Source organism: Salvelinus sp. IW2-2015, linkage group LG5 (genome assembly GCF_002910315.2).
Source record: "Salvelinus sp. IW2-2015 linkage group LG5, ASM291031v2, whole genome shotgun sequence".
NCBI classification, from domain to species: domain Eukaryota; kingdom Metazoa; phylum Chordata; class Actinopteri; order Salmoniformes; family Salmonidae; genus Salvelinus; species Salvelinus sp. IW2-2015.
In genome coordinates this window covers 35518315-35532821 of record NC_036844.1, presented here as the reverse complement: position 1 = coordinate 35532821, position 14507 = coordinate 35518315, and the positions used below count along the sequence as shown (strand labels likewise).

General features: G+C 40.3%; 1 pseudogene; it reads left to right on the top strand.

Moving 5' to 3' along the window:
* Nucleotides 1-566: 566 nt before the first annotated feature.
* Nucleotides 567-12803, top strand: LOC111964448 (zinc finger protein 135-like; annotated as a pseudogene).
* The last annotated feature ends 1704 nt before the right edge of the window (nucleotides 12804-14507 follow it).

Sequence of the window (14507 nt, the reverse complement as noted above, 5' to 3'; positions counted from 1 at the left end):
GGATGGATTATACTGAAGAAAGGTGTAACAACAGTCTCAGAGATGGTGGAAGTGGATGCTGATTGTGGTGGGGATTATGACCCCAAGAGCCCTGTAAAGGTGAAGGAGATTGAGGTGGAAAAACTTAAGAGCGGTCAATCGAATCTCCTATGTGGAGGTGATTAAAAGTGTTGAGAAAACAAGTGACGCTAGTAAAGATATGGTATTGGATGGATGTCGTGCCTGTAGTAAATGTTAGCTGCCAGTCAAAAGATACCATGTGTGTTAAAGAGGTGGATTTTGTGGTGTTCATTGCCACAGTTCTAAACTCAAGTCTCAAAGAAGTCAAAGAAACTGGACATTATTGTGGCTGAGGCAGAAAGGTTTTTGGTACTGTGTAGGGATCAGATCTGTTTTGTTTTTAACAGAGCATTTGTTTGATTTAGTTTACTTAATTTTTTGTTGGTAGTTTGTTCGTTTTTGTTAGTTTGTTCCGTTTTTCCTGTTTCCATCCCACACAGAAGAGGGCGGGTGTACCCTAAATGGTGCAAACGCCAAAATACCATTGAAGAAGACTCGCCGTCTGTTGGAGTGATCCATTTTCGTGAACAGGTTGATGTACTAAATAAACTGGCCTGGCCACTGAGTGTAATGTAATAGCCTAAACATTACGACGCTTCTAGTCAATCAAATAAGCCTCACGTAATTCGACAAACTCTCATACACCTCCATACAAAAAAGGGCTTAACTCACGTGGACACATTTTGGGCGGAGTAAATCCTCTCGCTTCGCCTCTTCATCTGATTACCTTGAAAACAACGGTCGGACATCTTGGACGCAGTGTCCAAATCTTGAATTTATACCAGTGGTCGAATCAGTAGCTAGRGCTTTGAAAACTTCATCGGAGTATCGGCGCTCCGGTATCACGAGTCCCACCACGAAACCTCTAGCTCGACCGAACGAAGCACATACCATAATATATATTTTGATACTTCCTAGCTACTGTAGTTAGCAACAACAATGAGAAACTGCTGTGCGGTGAATTGTGCTAATCGAGGTGGTCAAGGATGGAGATTCTTCACTATACCAAGAGGATCTCACCCCTTCCAAAAGAATAGAAGACGGTTGTGGCTGCAAGCCATAAAACGAGTGGATTGGGGCCCTGATGGTCTGAGGGGTGATTATAGTTTGTGTGGGGCTCATTTCATCTCTGGTAAGTATTCTTGGGCTAGTTAGCAAATGCTAATACGTTTGCTAGTTAAAGATAAAATCACGGAATCAATAAAAATAACAGCGCAATACCCGCCTTTGTTTAGCTAAAAAGTTAGGGAATGGGGCTGGAGAAATGTACTTAACCACTGAAATTCACATGTGTGTCGTGAACAGCGTGAGCAACAATAGTGGAATCGGCTGTTCGCCTTTCAAATAAAATGACCCTGTTGACATTTATGCAAACTGATACAAATTGAGGAATCATCACACAATTGGACTAGATAGACCCACATGGTTGGAATGTAAAAAAAAAAAAAAATCAACAGACAATGAGTTAATTTGACACAAAAAAAATCTGAAATGTATTAGACTATATAATTGCATTGTGGGCAAAAGTTACAACCTTACCCCATTTCATGGACCCAAGATCCATAGGTATCAGCCTACACAGTGACACCCACAGATTACAATTCTTGAAGAGTATACATAAATATTAGCGTAGTAGCTTCTTATRGTGGGACTTCAGTACCTCCAGSTTTTCCTGTTGAAAAGCAATATCCCAATTTATAAATACAGTAAAGTACACACACTGAAGGGTAAATTAATGCTTTGAGCAAAATAGTGTTTTTCTAGACAGAACTGCAAACTTCAATGAGTAGGGCAGGGGTAGGCAACCCTGTTCCTGGATTGCCACAGGTACTGCAGGATCAAATCAAAACATCCACGGAATACAACAGACCTTACAAGCCATTAACCAACAATGCAGTTCAAAAAACATATATTTAGGAAATAAATTAAAAAGTAACACATTAAAATAACAATAACGAGGCTATATACAGGGGGTACCGGTACTGAGTCAATGTGGAGGCTATATACAGGGGGTACCGGTACTGAGTCAATGTGCGGGGGTACAGGTTAGTCGAGGTAATTTGTACATGTAGGTAAGGGTAAAGCGGGCGGGGGGGAGTGTCAATGTAAAAAGACCGGGTGGCCATCAGATTAATTGTTCAGCAGTCTTATGGTTTGGGGGTTGAAGCTGTTAAGGAGCCTTTTGGACCTAGACTTGGTGCTCCGGTACTGCTTGCCGTTCGGTAGCAGAGAGAACAGTCTATGACTTGGATTACTGAAGTCTTTGACTATTTTTGGGGGGCTTTCCTCTGACATTGTCTAGTTGGTTATTCAAGGAGTTGATTTGATGGGAAGTTGTGATGTCAATAGAGAACAAAAGAGGAAAGTCCCCCCCCCTCACTTGTGCCATGTCATGACTTACCTGGACCACTTAATGAGATATGCCTTTTGTTAAGTAATCKGGTGCTAAATGAGGTGAAAAGGAGAACGGAGTGCCATTTTAACTGTGTGAAATCAACTTACTATTCAGGTCTATTGTGTGTATGGAACATATTGAGATATATCGGACACTTGAGAAATTGAACCAACCCATAAAGCATTCCATGCATCATCACATTTGCAGAGACTTATGTAAGACAGCCTACTATTCAGAATGTGCTGAGTAGATTGGCTAGTCATAATTTAGGTTTATAATACAACTGAATCACTGTTTTGAAAAAAGACAGTTCAATGCATGGCTGAGTGGCGTATAGCGCAGAGCCCTGGGCAATAGGCCATATCAGATGTGTTTCTTCTTTCTTTGCACGGGAAAACACATTTCATACAATTCCTACTACACTTTGTATGACTGGAGACATCAGCAGAATCTTTTCTTAAAATGACAAATTACACGGTAGCCTACTCTGCTGACAATGACAACAGATCAATAACATCAACGTTGTCCATATAAACAGGCCTAAGGGGAGACACAGAATACTTTAACTGTAGTTGATTTGATTAAAACACATAGGATGTGTATGTGTATGTATGTATGTGTATATATATATATATATATATATATATGCCTGTTTTTAAAATGTTCAACCAATTGATCAATCAAGTACTTGGGAGTATGGCTAGATGGTACACTGTCTTTCTCTCAGCACATATCAAATCTGCAGGCTAAGGTTAAATCTAGACTTGGTTTCATCTATCGTAATCGCTCCTCTTTCACCCCWGCTGCCAAACYAACCCTGATTCAGATMACCYTCRTACCCATGCTAGATTATGGASACGTAATTTATAGATCGGCAGGTAAGGGTGCTCTCGAGCGGCTAGATGTTCTTTAACATTCGGCCATCAGATTTGCCACCAATGCTCCTTATAGGACACATCACTGCACTCTATACTCCTCTGTAAACTGGTCATCTCTGTATATCCGTCGCAAGACCCACTGGTTGATGCTTATTTATAAAACCCTCTTAGGCCTCACTCCCCCCTATCTACTGCAGCCCTTATTCTCCACATACAACACCTGTTCTGCCAGTCACGTTCTCTTAAAGCTCCCCAAAGCACCCACATCCCTGGCTCGCTCCTCTTTTCAGTTTGCTGCAGCTATCGACTGGAATGAGTGGCAAAAAACACTCAAACTGGACAGCTTTATCTCCATCTCTTCATTCAGACTCAATCATGGACACACTTACTTAAATATAGGTTAAATAAAATAAATCAATTGAACAGGTCAGGGTTCCATAGCCCTAGYCAGAAACTGGATCAGCTGCACGACCAGGTGGACTGGGSACAYGGGGGCACTGTAGCCCCATCTGACAATACCCCCTGACAGGGCCAACCAGGCAGGATAAACCCCATCCACCCCACACCACCATAGGGATAGGCTGATACCKCATTTCATGGACCAAAGATCCATKGGTAAGGCTGTACATTGCAATATGAATGTCCAATACACACAATAGACTGACTGGTTAGGTGATTTCCCAAAAGTGAGGCTATAAAGTGTTTTACATTTACGTTGTTTACAAATATTGGAGTAAAATATTGGAGTATATGATGGGTTCTGATGTGGTACAACAGTTGAACTAAGCTCATGAGCTCATTCAAGAATCAGTGGGTGGCCTCCCGGGTGGCGCAGTGGTCGAAGACACTGCATCGCAGTGCTAGCTGTGCCACCAGAGATTCTGGGTTCGAGCCCAGGCTCTGTCGCAGCCGGCCGCGACCAGGAGGTCCATGGGGCGACGCACAATTGGTTGGGTTGTGTTTCGGAGGACGCATGGCTCTCGACCTTCGCCTTTCCCGAGTCTGTTGCAGCGATGAGACTACTACCAATTGGATACCACGAAATTGGGGAGAAAAAAGGAGTAAAATAACATTTAAAAAAAGAATCATATCATTCAACTAAGGATTCTAGCTTTAAAGGAATAATTCACAAAAATTACAAAATTACATATTGGTTTCCATACCCTGCAAAGGACAAGCAATTAAATGATTTTGTTTTGTTTACCATGTCACTGTTTCCAAATGTGAATATCTTTGTGGCAGATCCAACGCAGGTCAATGGTACCGATATTATCATTTTTTTTGTTGCTTCATATCCAAATCTTCTAGAATGAACTACATTGCATACACAATCAATTCGAGATACTTAAGGATGATTTTGACATAATTTAGCGAGCCAAGATAAAATAACCTTCTAGTAAGTCAGATAAGTTTGCTAGCCAGTCCATTGACTAATCACCATTTTTCTTTCCAACCAGGAGAACCTTCTATGGACTARGACAGCCCCGATTTTGTTCCATCAATATTTCCCCAAGGCAAACAGASAAGGTATGTTTGTATTCATTACATTTTGTGTTTTCCATTTTAAATGCATTTTCATTCAGTTGCTAATTCTCACTTGAGCTCTACTGTTGTCCCCTAGAAACTCAAAGACAAGATGCAGTAAAGCACAGTCTAATGGCAGTGCTGTTACCATGGCAAGTCCAGACACAGAGGTTGATGTCCTTCCTGACTGTTCTGAAGGTACACAGTTATGTTAACACTTAGGCTTTGACATTGTAAGGCATTAGTGCTGAGCGATTAACCAAAATGTCAGTTATTTTTCYTTTTTTAAACAACTAATTGACAGATGTCGGTTAAATTATTTTAATTCCATTTTGTTCCGTTTTTTTTTCTGTGAGCTCAATGCGCACATCGCACAGTTTCTTTAGAGATAAATAAGATCAAGCTTGAACTTCACAATGTAGTAGGGAGTTGTAGTTTCCAACAGGCCAACATTCTACATAGTTTAGTGCATAAAACATGGATGGTAGTTGACTACAATGACCATAATCCATTGCGCATCTACTCGTCCAGTTTGTGTCTTTTATAACTGATACTACGACTAGAGAAGAGTGCAAAGTGCGTGATGTGAGGAGATTGAGAGCAGCTGTTGCTCTACCTGAAAATACATTATCGAAGTGATTGATAGTTGGTTTTCAGCAGTCCTAAAAGTATGCCTTATTTACTTGTTTTCAAGAAATTGTTGTCAAGACATCATAGGCAGCAGCTTTATAGAGATGAGATGATGACTTGGAATTAAATAATAGTAATTAAATACAACAAATGTAATATACACAATAACAAACCCCTATGTCCTGGAGAACAGGAGCAGAGTTAAAGGGAACAGGGTAGGAGACCGAGACGTAAACAAGCAAACACACAGGTTACTGTTTAAAAAAATATATATATATATATTATTTAACTAGGCAAGTCAGTTAAGAACAATTCTTATTTACAATGATGGCCTAGGAACAGTAGGTTAACTGCCTTGTTCAGGGGCAGAACGACAGATTTTTACCGTGCCAGCTCGGGGATTCGATCTAGCAACCTTTCGGTTACTGGCCCAACGCTCTAACCACGAGGCTACCTGCCGCCATATTGACTTGAGGTGGAATATACACGGCTGTGACGATAACCGACGAAAATTCTCTTGGGAGGTAATACTGTCAGCATTTGGTTGAGGTAGGTCGGSTGAACAAAAGGACTTGAGTTTCCTGTACGTTACCACAATCACACCATGAGTAGTTAATCATGAAACTTACACCTCCCCCATTCTTCTTCCCGGAGAGTTCTTTATTCCTATCTGCACAATGTACCAGCTGGCTGTATTGACGGGGACAGTAAATCCAGAGAGCCATGATTCCGTGAAGCAGAGTATGTTACAGTCCCTGATYTCTGTCTGGAAGAAGATCCTCGCCTTGAGCTCGTCTACATTATCGTCCAGGGAGTGAACATTAGCGAGTAATATACTCAGTCTAYTTGAGTGAATGTCAGTGACTGACATAACAAAAGAACTGCTGATGCACAACCAAATTTCAAAATGACACTTTGTGTATTCTACTATTCGAACCCTTTGATATTTTAAGTAGACATTGTGCAACAATATTGAACTTTAAAAGCCTGTTTTATGAAATGAATTGCCCTTTCATATAGACCACATGGAACCTTTTATCAATCTTTTTTTTTTTTTATGAACAAAGCCTTGCTAAAATGCCCAAATTCAGTCCCTCTGTGCACCCTCTGTGACTTCTAGGAAGGTCTTACCCCACTTAACTCAAGTTTTCACCATCATCGTAAAGCCCTAGTTATTTTGTTGCTTTGAAAATACCTTTCTAAAGATGATTTATTTCATGTGATTCGTAATTTATTTAAAGGTGGAATCCTCAGGTTGTGGGCGACCACCATGCTGCCCCACTTCTTCTTGTTTTTTCACTTTGAATAAAAACAAGGGGGTTGGTCCTATGCTGCTCTGGGCTGGCCTTCTGGGKAAGGGTGTATCTTGGCGCTATRTCCCGCCCACTCGAATGACATTTCTAGAGAGAGGAAGTGGCACGTGACTTTCTAAAGCCGCTAAAGATAAATACAACAGATGCAGCCATCAAGCTAACTTGCTGCACTTGCCTCTCGGTTCCTGGCTTGTGTGTTGCTGTCATCACTCGCCCTCCGTAAAGATGTTCATGATCACAAGCAATCTTTCATCATTTCATATCACAGTCATTTGTCTGTAAAAACAAAGTTGATCAAATAAAGTTGTCGCTGTCACCCTGCAATTTTTTTTTTGACATTGTACATGATGCATTGTCATGCTCATTTTTGTGACAGATCTTCTCTACTATAATTAGCTAGCCAATAACACTGGGAAAAATAAGAAAAAAAACATTTTGGTGGAATGTGACCTAGCAATAAATGTACAAAGAAATGGAAGTATGCTTTTTTGCCAGTTGTGTTATTATAATAACTTAAACATTTATTTACAATTTGATTTTCATTTATTATGTACCTGTCTAGTTAGCTCGCTAGCTAATAGATGCGATGACAAGGTAAATGGAACACAGGCCGTGAGGGATAAAGGACGCCGGATTGGCACACATTCAAGAAATCTGATCTGACAAAGTGGATATTTGTGTAACAAGCCCAGATTGTGGTTACTAAAGTTTGATTTGGATATGTTTGGGTGTTTTCACTGCATAACATTTAACGTTTTAGAAGTGAAATACCTACCCCCGTGCGTATAAGCTGGTATCACACAGTTGAAGTCGGGAGTTTGAGAGATCTCTTGTTCAGCACAATCTCAGTCGGGGCAGATGTGAGCTGGTGATCCTCTTTCTAGCCAGTCCTTGGAATGAAGATCCTCCAGACTGCTGTGGTTACATTGTCCCAACATCAGCTGTGCTCGTTGACACATTGTGGCTGCTGTAAGTTAGATAGTCTAACTAGTCTTTGATGATCTGGCTTGGCTACTGCATCTCTCTCTCCCTCCTGTCCGCTCCCCTGTTATCTCACACCGGCTCAGCTTCCCCCTCCTGCAGCAGAGCTGCACTGTCTCTCCCGTTGTGCAGAGGAATAAAATAAAAAATKATATTCGACTAGTGAAATTATTTCACACGCCCATCCCAAGTTTGAGCCCAGCTTTGGTAGTTTTAACTTGTTAAGTTAACRTTRTTTTTTTTRTTTTTTTACAGTGCTGCATGGTCCTGACTGTTACCATAGTGACCAAAGCACGCTAGATCCGAAGCTGGAGGATGAAAGTCAGACGCTGGACCTGAATATCAAAGAAGAAGATGTGGATCATTTTATGTATCTAAGTGAGTATTWGTATCAGATTCAGTATTAGGCCTGTTGGGATCTGTAATAGTACCGAGCGATGCGTTTCGCTTTTTGAGGTTTCGGTTTAAAAAAATMATTATCACGGTTTTCTATTTAAATTGATTTGTAATTTTCTTTGCATAATAAAATATAACTTTGAAATGATTTTAGAGTTTTTTTAAAATTTAAATTCCATAGTCTCTAACAACATAGAATACAACTATTAATAAGAGCCCCATGATGGTAGTGACTTCCCATTACTYCCTAGCACATTACTTTACATCAGTAAAATATTTCTGTTGTATATTACTTTTTATTTAATTTTATTATTTCATTAAGTCATCTCTTCTCAGACAGTAGCAGCCAGCCAACCATCTAACGTTGTCTCTGTCGCTCCCCATCTGACGTTGTCCTCTGTCTCTCCCCGTCTGGCGTTGTCCTCTGTCTCTCCCCGTCTGACGTTGTCCCCTGTCTTGAGTCATACTATTTGTTGGCTAGCTAGTAGCGGCCCATGCTGCAGAGCTGTCTGARTAAATCACTTTTAGTAGTTCTAGAATAAGTAGATAAGGCATACTTTCAAGTCTGCTTCAACTATCAATTGGGTAGAGCTACCTCACGAGCTATCAATCTCTCTCGTCTCTGTGTCATGTACATTCCTCTCTCATGCGGTCTGTGTGTGGAGCCGGGAAGAACAGGTGTAATGGATTCTGGTCATTGTAGTTAATTCAAAGAACAAAAATAGGACAGCCCTCTGAATAACCTTAAATAAACATTTTTATAGACGCACAAATGGTTTCTGTCCTATCATTGATCTTTTGGATTACATGCGAGGATTCAACACCTGATCTAAGTTTATGTAAAGGTTGAGTCGAGCACCTTGTTTCTTTTCATAGTAGTTAATCACCASTTTTCTGCGCTGAACTAGGTTTGAATATTTGCCTATTGAAAACTACAACTCTACAGCTTCGTATGATTTCTCTCCTAGAGAACTAAATGGAATTAAATGAATTGATCCGATGTCGGTCAATTAGTTGTTTAATAATAAAAAAWTTGCATTAACAAATAAGGTGTCAGTCAGAACGAGAGTGAACAGGAAATCAATCTGACTTCTTCAGTGATGCTTATTGTTTATATTCTGTCTAGACTATTCTGGAGTTCTGAAAGAGGAAAAGAAAGAGGAAACGTGGGAGTGTCCTCAGCCTGGGAAATTGGGTCCTGACTGTAACCATAGTGACCTAAGCAAGCCAGATCCAAAGATGGAGTCAGTCAAGATGGAGGATGAAAGTCAGACACTGGAGCTGACTGTTAAAATCAAAGGAGAAGAAGAGGAGGAAACTTATGGCACTGAATGTGGCAAGACCTCTTTGGCAACAAGGAATCAGCTCACTTCCACTGGAGAGAAGTCCTACCATTGCTCTGACTGTGGGAAGAGTTTCAGTCAACATTCAAACTTAAAACAGCATCAGAGAACACACACAAGGGAGAAATCTCATAGCTGTTCTGACTGTGGAAAGATCTTCAGTCATAAGGGGAGTTTGGTATACCACCAGAGAATACATACAGGGGAGAAACCGTATAGCTGCTCGGACTGTGGGAAATATTTCAGTCAAAAGGGGAGTTTGTTATACCACCAGAGAATACATACAGGGGAGAAACCGTATAGCTGCTCMGACTGTGGGAAAAGTTTCAGGCAAAAGGGGAGTATGGCACAACATCAGAGAACACATACAGGGGAGAAARCSTATAGCTGCTCMGACTGTGGGAAGAGTTTTACCGCATCTTCTACTCTAAAGAACCACCAGCGTAAAACACACTAGAGAAAAGCTTCACTCGACATCAACATTTCTCACAACATCAGAGAACAGTGTGTTGGATGCGTTTGTTTTGGTTGTTTCAGATGTTGTGCCCAATAGAAATTAAAGGTAAATAATGTATTGTCACTTTTATTGTAAATAAAAATAGAATGTGTTTCTAAGCACTTCTACATTAATATGGATGTGACCCTGATTATGGATAATTGTGAATGATGAGTTAGGCATAAATATCATACACCCCCCACAAAATGCTAACCTCTGTTATTGTAATGGTAAGAGGCTATGTCTTGGGGGTATGATTTTTGTGCGTCTAACTTTCTCACTCATTATTCCCGATTTCATTCAGTACTATCTGTAATTATGGTAGCATCCACATTAATGTAGAAGTGTTTAGAAACATATTCTTATTTACAATAAAAGTTACTCAAAAATGACAATACTTTATTTACCATTAATATCTATTGGGAACAACATCTGAAACACAACCAAAACAAACAGCAAATYCATCCAACAAGTTTGTAGAGTCCCAAGCTTGATGTAATACTTGTGTGCCAGGAATATGGGACCAGATACTAAGTCTGACTACTTTAATACACATACAGGGCCTTAGGAAAGCTTTCTGACCCCTTGACTTTTTCCACACGTTGTTACCTTACAACCTTATTCTAAAATGGATTAAATAAATACAAAATCCTCAGCAATCGACACACAATACCCCATAATGACATCACAATACCCCATAATGACAAAGCGAAAACAGGTTTTTAATTTATTAAAAATAGAAAACAGAAATACCTAAATTACATACGTATTCAGACCTTTTGCTAAGAGACTCAAAATTGAGCTCAGGTGCATCCTGTTTCCATTGACCATCCTTGATGTTTCTACAACTTGATTGGAGTACACCTGTGGCAAATACAATTAATTGGGCATGATTTAAAAGGTACACACCTGTCTATATAAGGTCCCACAGTTGACAGTGCATGTCACAGCAAAAACCAAGCCGTGAGGTCTAAGGAATTGTCCGTAGACCTCTGAGACAGGATCGTGTTGAGACACAGATCTGGGGAAGGATACCAAAACATTTCTGCAGCATTGAAGGTCCCCAAGAACACAGTGGCCTCCATCATTCTTAAATGGAAGAAGTTTGGAACCACCAAGACTCTTCCTAGAGCTGGCTGCCCGGCCAAACTGAGCAATCGGGGGAGAAGGGCCTTGGTCAGGGAGGTGACCAAGAACCCGATGGTACATCTGACAAGAGCTCTAGAGTTCCTCTGTGAAGATGGTTGTTATTCTGGAAGGGTCTCCCATCTCTGCAGCACTCCACCAATCAGGCCTTTATGATAGAGTGGCCAGACGGAAGCCACTCCTCAGTAAAAGGCACATGACAGCCCGCTTGGAGTTTGCCAAAAGGCACCTAAAGACTCTGACCATGAGAAACAATATTCTCTGGTCTGATGTAACCAAGATTGAACTTTTTGGCCTCAATGCCAAGTGTCACGTCTGGAGGAACCCTGGCACCATCCCTACGGTGAAGCATGGTGGTGGCAGCATCATGCTATGGGGATGTTTTTCAGCAGCAGGGACTGGGATACTAGTCAAGATCGAGGCAAATTACAGAGAGACCTGCTCAGGACCTCAGACTGGGGTGAAGGTTCACCTTCCAACAGGACAACGACCCTAAGCACACAACCAAGACAACGCAGAAATGGCTTCGGGACTTGTCTCTGAATGTCCTTGAGTGGCCCAGCCAGAGCCCAGACTTGAACCCGATCTAACATCTTTGGAGAGATCTGAAAATAGCTGTGCAGCAACGTTCCCCATTCAACCGAACAGAGCTTGAGGATGTGCAGAGAAGAATGGGAGAAACTCCCCAAATACAGGTGTGCCAGGCTTGTAGCGTTATACCCAAGAAGACTCGATGCTGTAATCAAGTACTAACAAAGTACTGAGTAAAGTGTCTGAATACTTTTGTGAATGTTTTTTATTTATATAAATTAGCAAAAATTCTAAACCTGTTTTTGCATTGTCAGTATGGGGTATTGTGTGTAGATTTGATTAATTTTAAAAAGAGAAATCCATTTTAGGATAAGTTTAATGTAACAAATTTTGGGAAAGGTCAAGTGGTCTGAATGCCCGACGGCATTGTATAAGTGAGTTTGTCCCAATACTTTGTCCCCTCCATTTTAGGTGACCATGTGTAAAAAGTTATTTTAACTTTTAAATGTTCACCCAGATGAAAATACCCTCAAATTAAAGCTGACAGTCTGCACTTTAACCTCGTAGTCATTCTATAATTTTAAATACAAKGTGCGGGAGTACAGAGACAAAAATYAATTCATTGTCACAATACATTTGGAACTCACTGTATTTTTGTTTCTTTTTGACCATTTTAATTGAAAATAATCACATGAAGGTACTTCATTGTTAACCAGAAATGATTTGATATTGAGATAAAAACGGTTGCAGTGTGTCTTTTCAGCTGGCACAGTGTTCTTCYTCGTGGTCTTCATCAATACTGTTAAGATGAACAGTAACCACATTTCCATCCACAGTTTTTATGCGAGTAAAGTCATACCGTATTAAAAAAAAAAWTATCACGACAGCTGTGATGGAAACGAGTAGTTTTGGTACAATTTTCTTTTTGTGTCAAATTATTTAGGTAAGAAATGGTGGTGGAAATATTGGTATAATATATCGAGGAAACGTTGGAGTCCCACTATGCCTCTGGAAACCATGAGTTTATTATTACAGATTAAATCAGTTATGATGATCTTCAGTGCATGCTCATCTTGATGCTCCTTTCCAATAAAAAATTAAAAGTATAAATCATATCAAATTCCTTACAGTATATTAGGCAAACCAGACGGCAGCGTTTTCTTGGATAGCCAGGGGCACACTCCAATACTCAAGATACCATTGAACACACGTTTGTGAGTCCGCCAGATCTGAGGCAGTAGGGACGACCAGGGTTGTTCTCTTGATAAGTGTGTGAATTTGACAATTTTCCTGTCCTGCTAAGCATTCAAAATGTTACGAGTACTTTTGGTTGTCAGGGTAAATGTATGGAGTAAAGTAATAGTTTTCTAAAATAAATATAAAGTACAGGTTCCTACAAACAATGACCTAAGTAGTACTTTACACCACTACCTCAACCAAAGTAAGCACATTTGCTATTTAACGGAACAGTTTTTGTGATAAATCGGTGGAGTTGAAAAACGTGATGGAAACATTACATTTTTATTCGGTGCAAAAAAAGTAGGTCATCAGCGACTGACTGTTTGGTGGAAACACCACTCCTGAAATTGGATGGAAACTTAGCTAGTGACTCACTGTGGAAAAGATGGTAACGATTAAAAGTGTAATCATTGATTGAGCTTGCATAGAGCTCACCAGTTTGTAGTCCTAAAACCTGGAAATTATACTGAAAAATATAAACACAACATGTAAAGTGTTGGTTTCATGAGCTGAAATAAAATATCCCAGAAATGTTCCATACCACAAAAAGCTTATTTCTTTAAAATGTTGTGCACACACGTTTACCTACCCTTGTTAGTGAGCGTTTCTCCTTTCCCAAGATAATCCATRCACCTGACAGATGAGGCATATCAAGAAGCTGATTAAACAGCACGATCATTACACAGGTGCACCTTGTGCTAGGGACAATAAAAGGCTACTCTAAAATGTGTTGTTTTGTCACACAACACAATTCCACAGATGTCTCAAGTTTTGTGGGTGTGTGCAATTGACTGCAGGAATGTCCACCAGAGCATTTTATGTTCATTTTTCTACCATAAGGCAACTCCAACATCGTTTTWGAGAAGTTGGCAGTACGACCAACCGGCCTCATACCCGCAGACCACGTGTAGCCACGCCAGCCCAGGACCTCCACATCTGGCTTCTTCACCTGCGGGATCATCTATCTGAAGCGGGGGTGCTGAGGAGTATTTCCCTCTGTAATAAAGCGCTTTTATGGGGAAAAACTAATTCTGAGTGGGTGGGCCTATGGCTGCACCCCTGCCCAGTCGTGAAATCTATAGATTAGGGCCTAATGAATATTTKAATTGACTTATATGAACTGTAACTCTTTGAAATTGTTGCATTTWTATTTTTGTTCAGCCATCCCTATGGATAAATGAATGGGGTTTTGGAATAAATGCAGAACATTTAGTCTGAGTTAACTCAGGCTTAAGAGATGTTAAATATTTTGTCCTGAATAGTAGTGAACATGACCTTAATGAAGGCTTTGTTTTTTTAAATGTACTAATTCTTCAAGAAGTGACATTAGCTGATGATTATCAAACAGAATGTATTTGGTCTCCTAAGCCTGTGTTTATCACAGACCTTATTTTCGGCATTTATCCAAAATGGCGATTCATTTTCGCCAACGTACCATGGCGGAGTTAGTGGCTACAAAAAGATGCCATCACCATTTCTGTCTTTTGAAAACAAAACGGTTGTGTCTGAAGATATTACTACAGTAGTTAAGTTCTCAATTCCTCTCAAAGCTCATTGGAGGAGAGGATCCAAGGT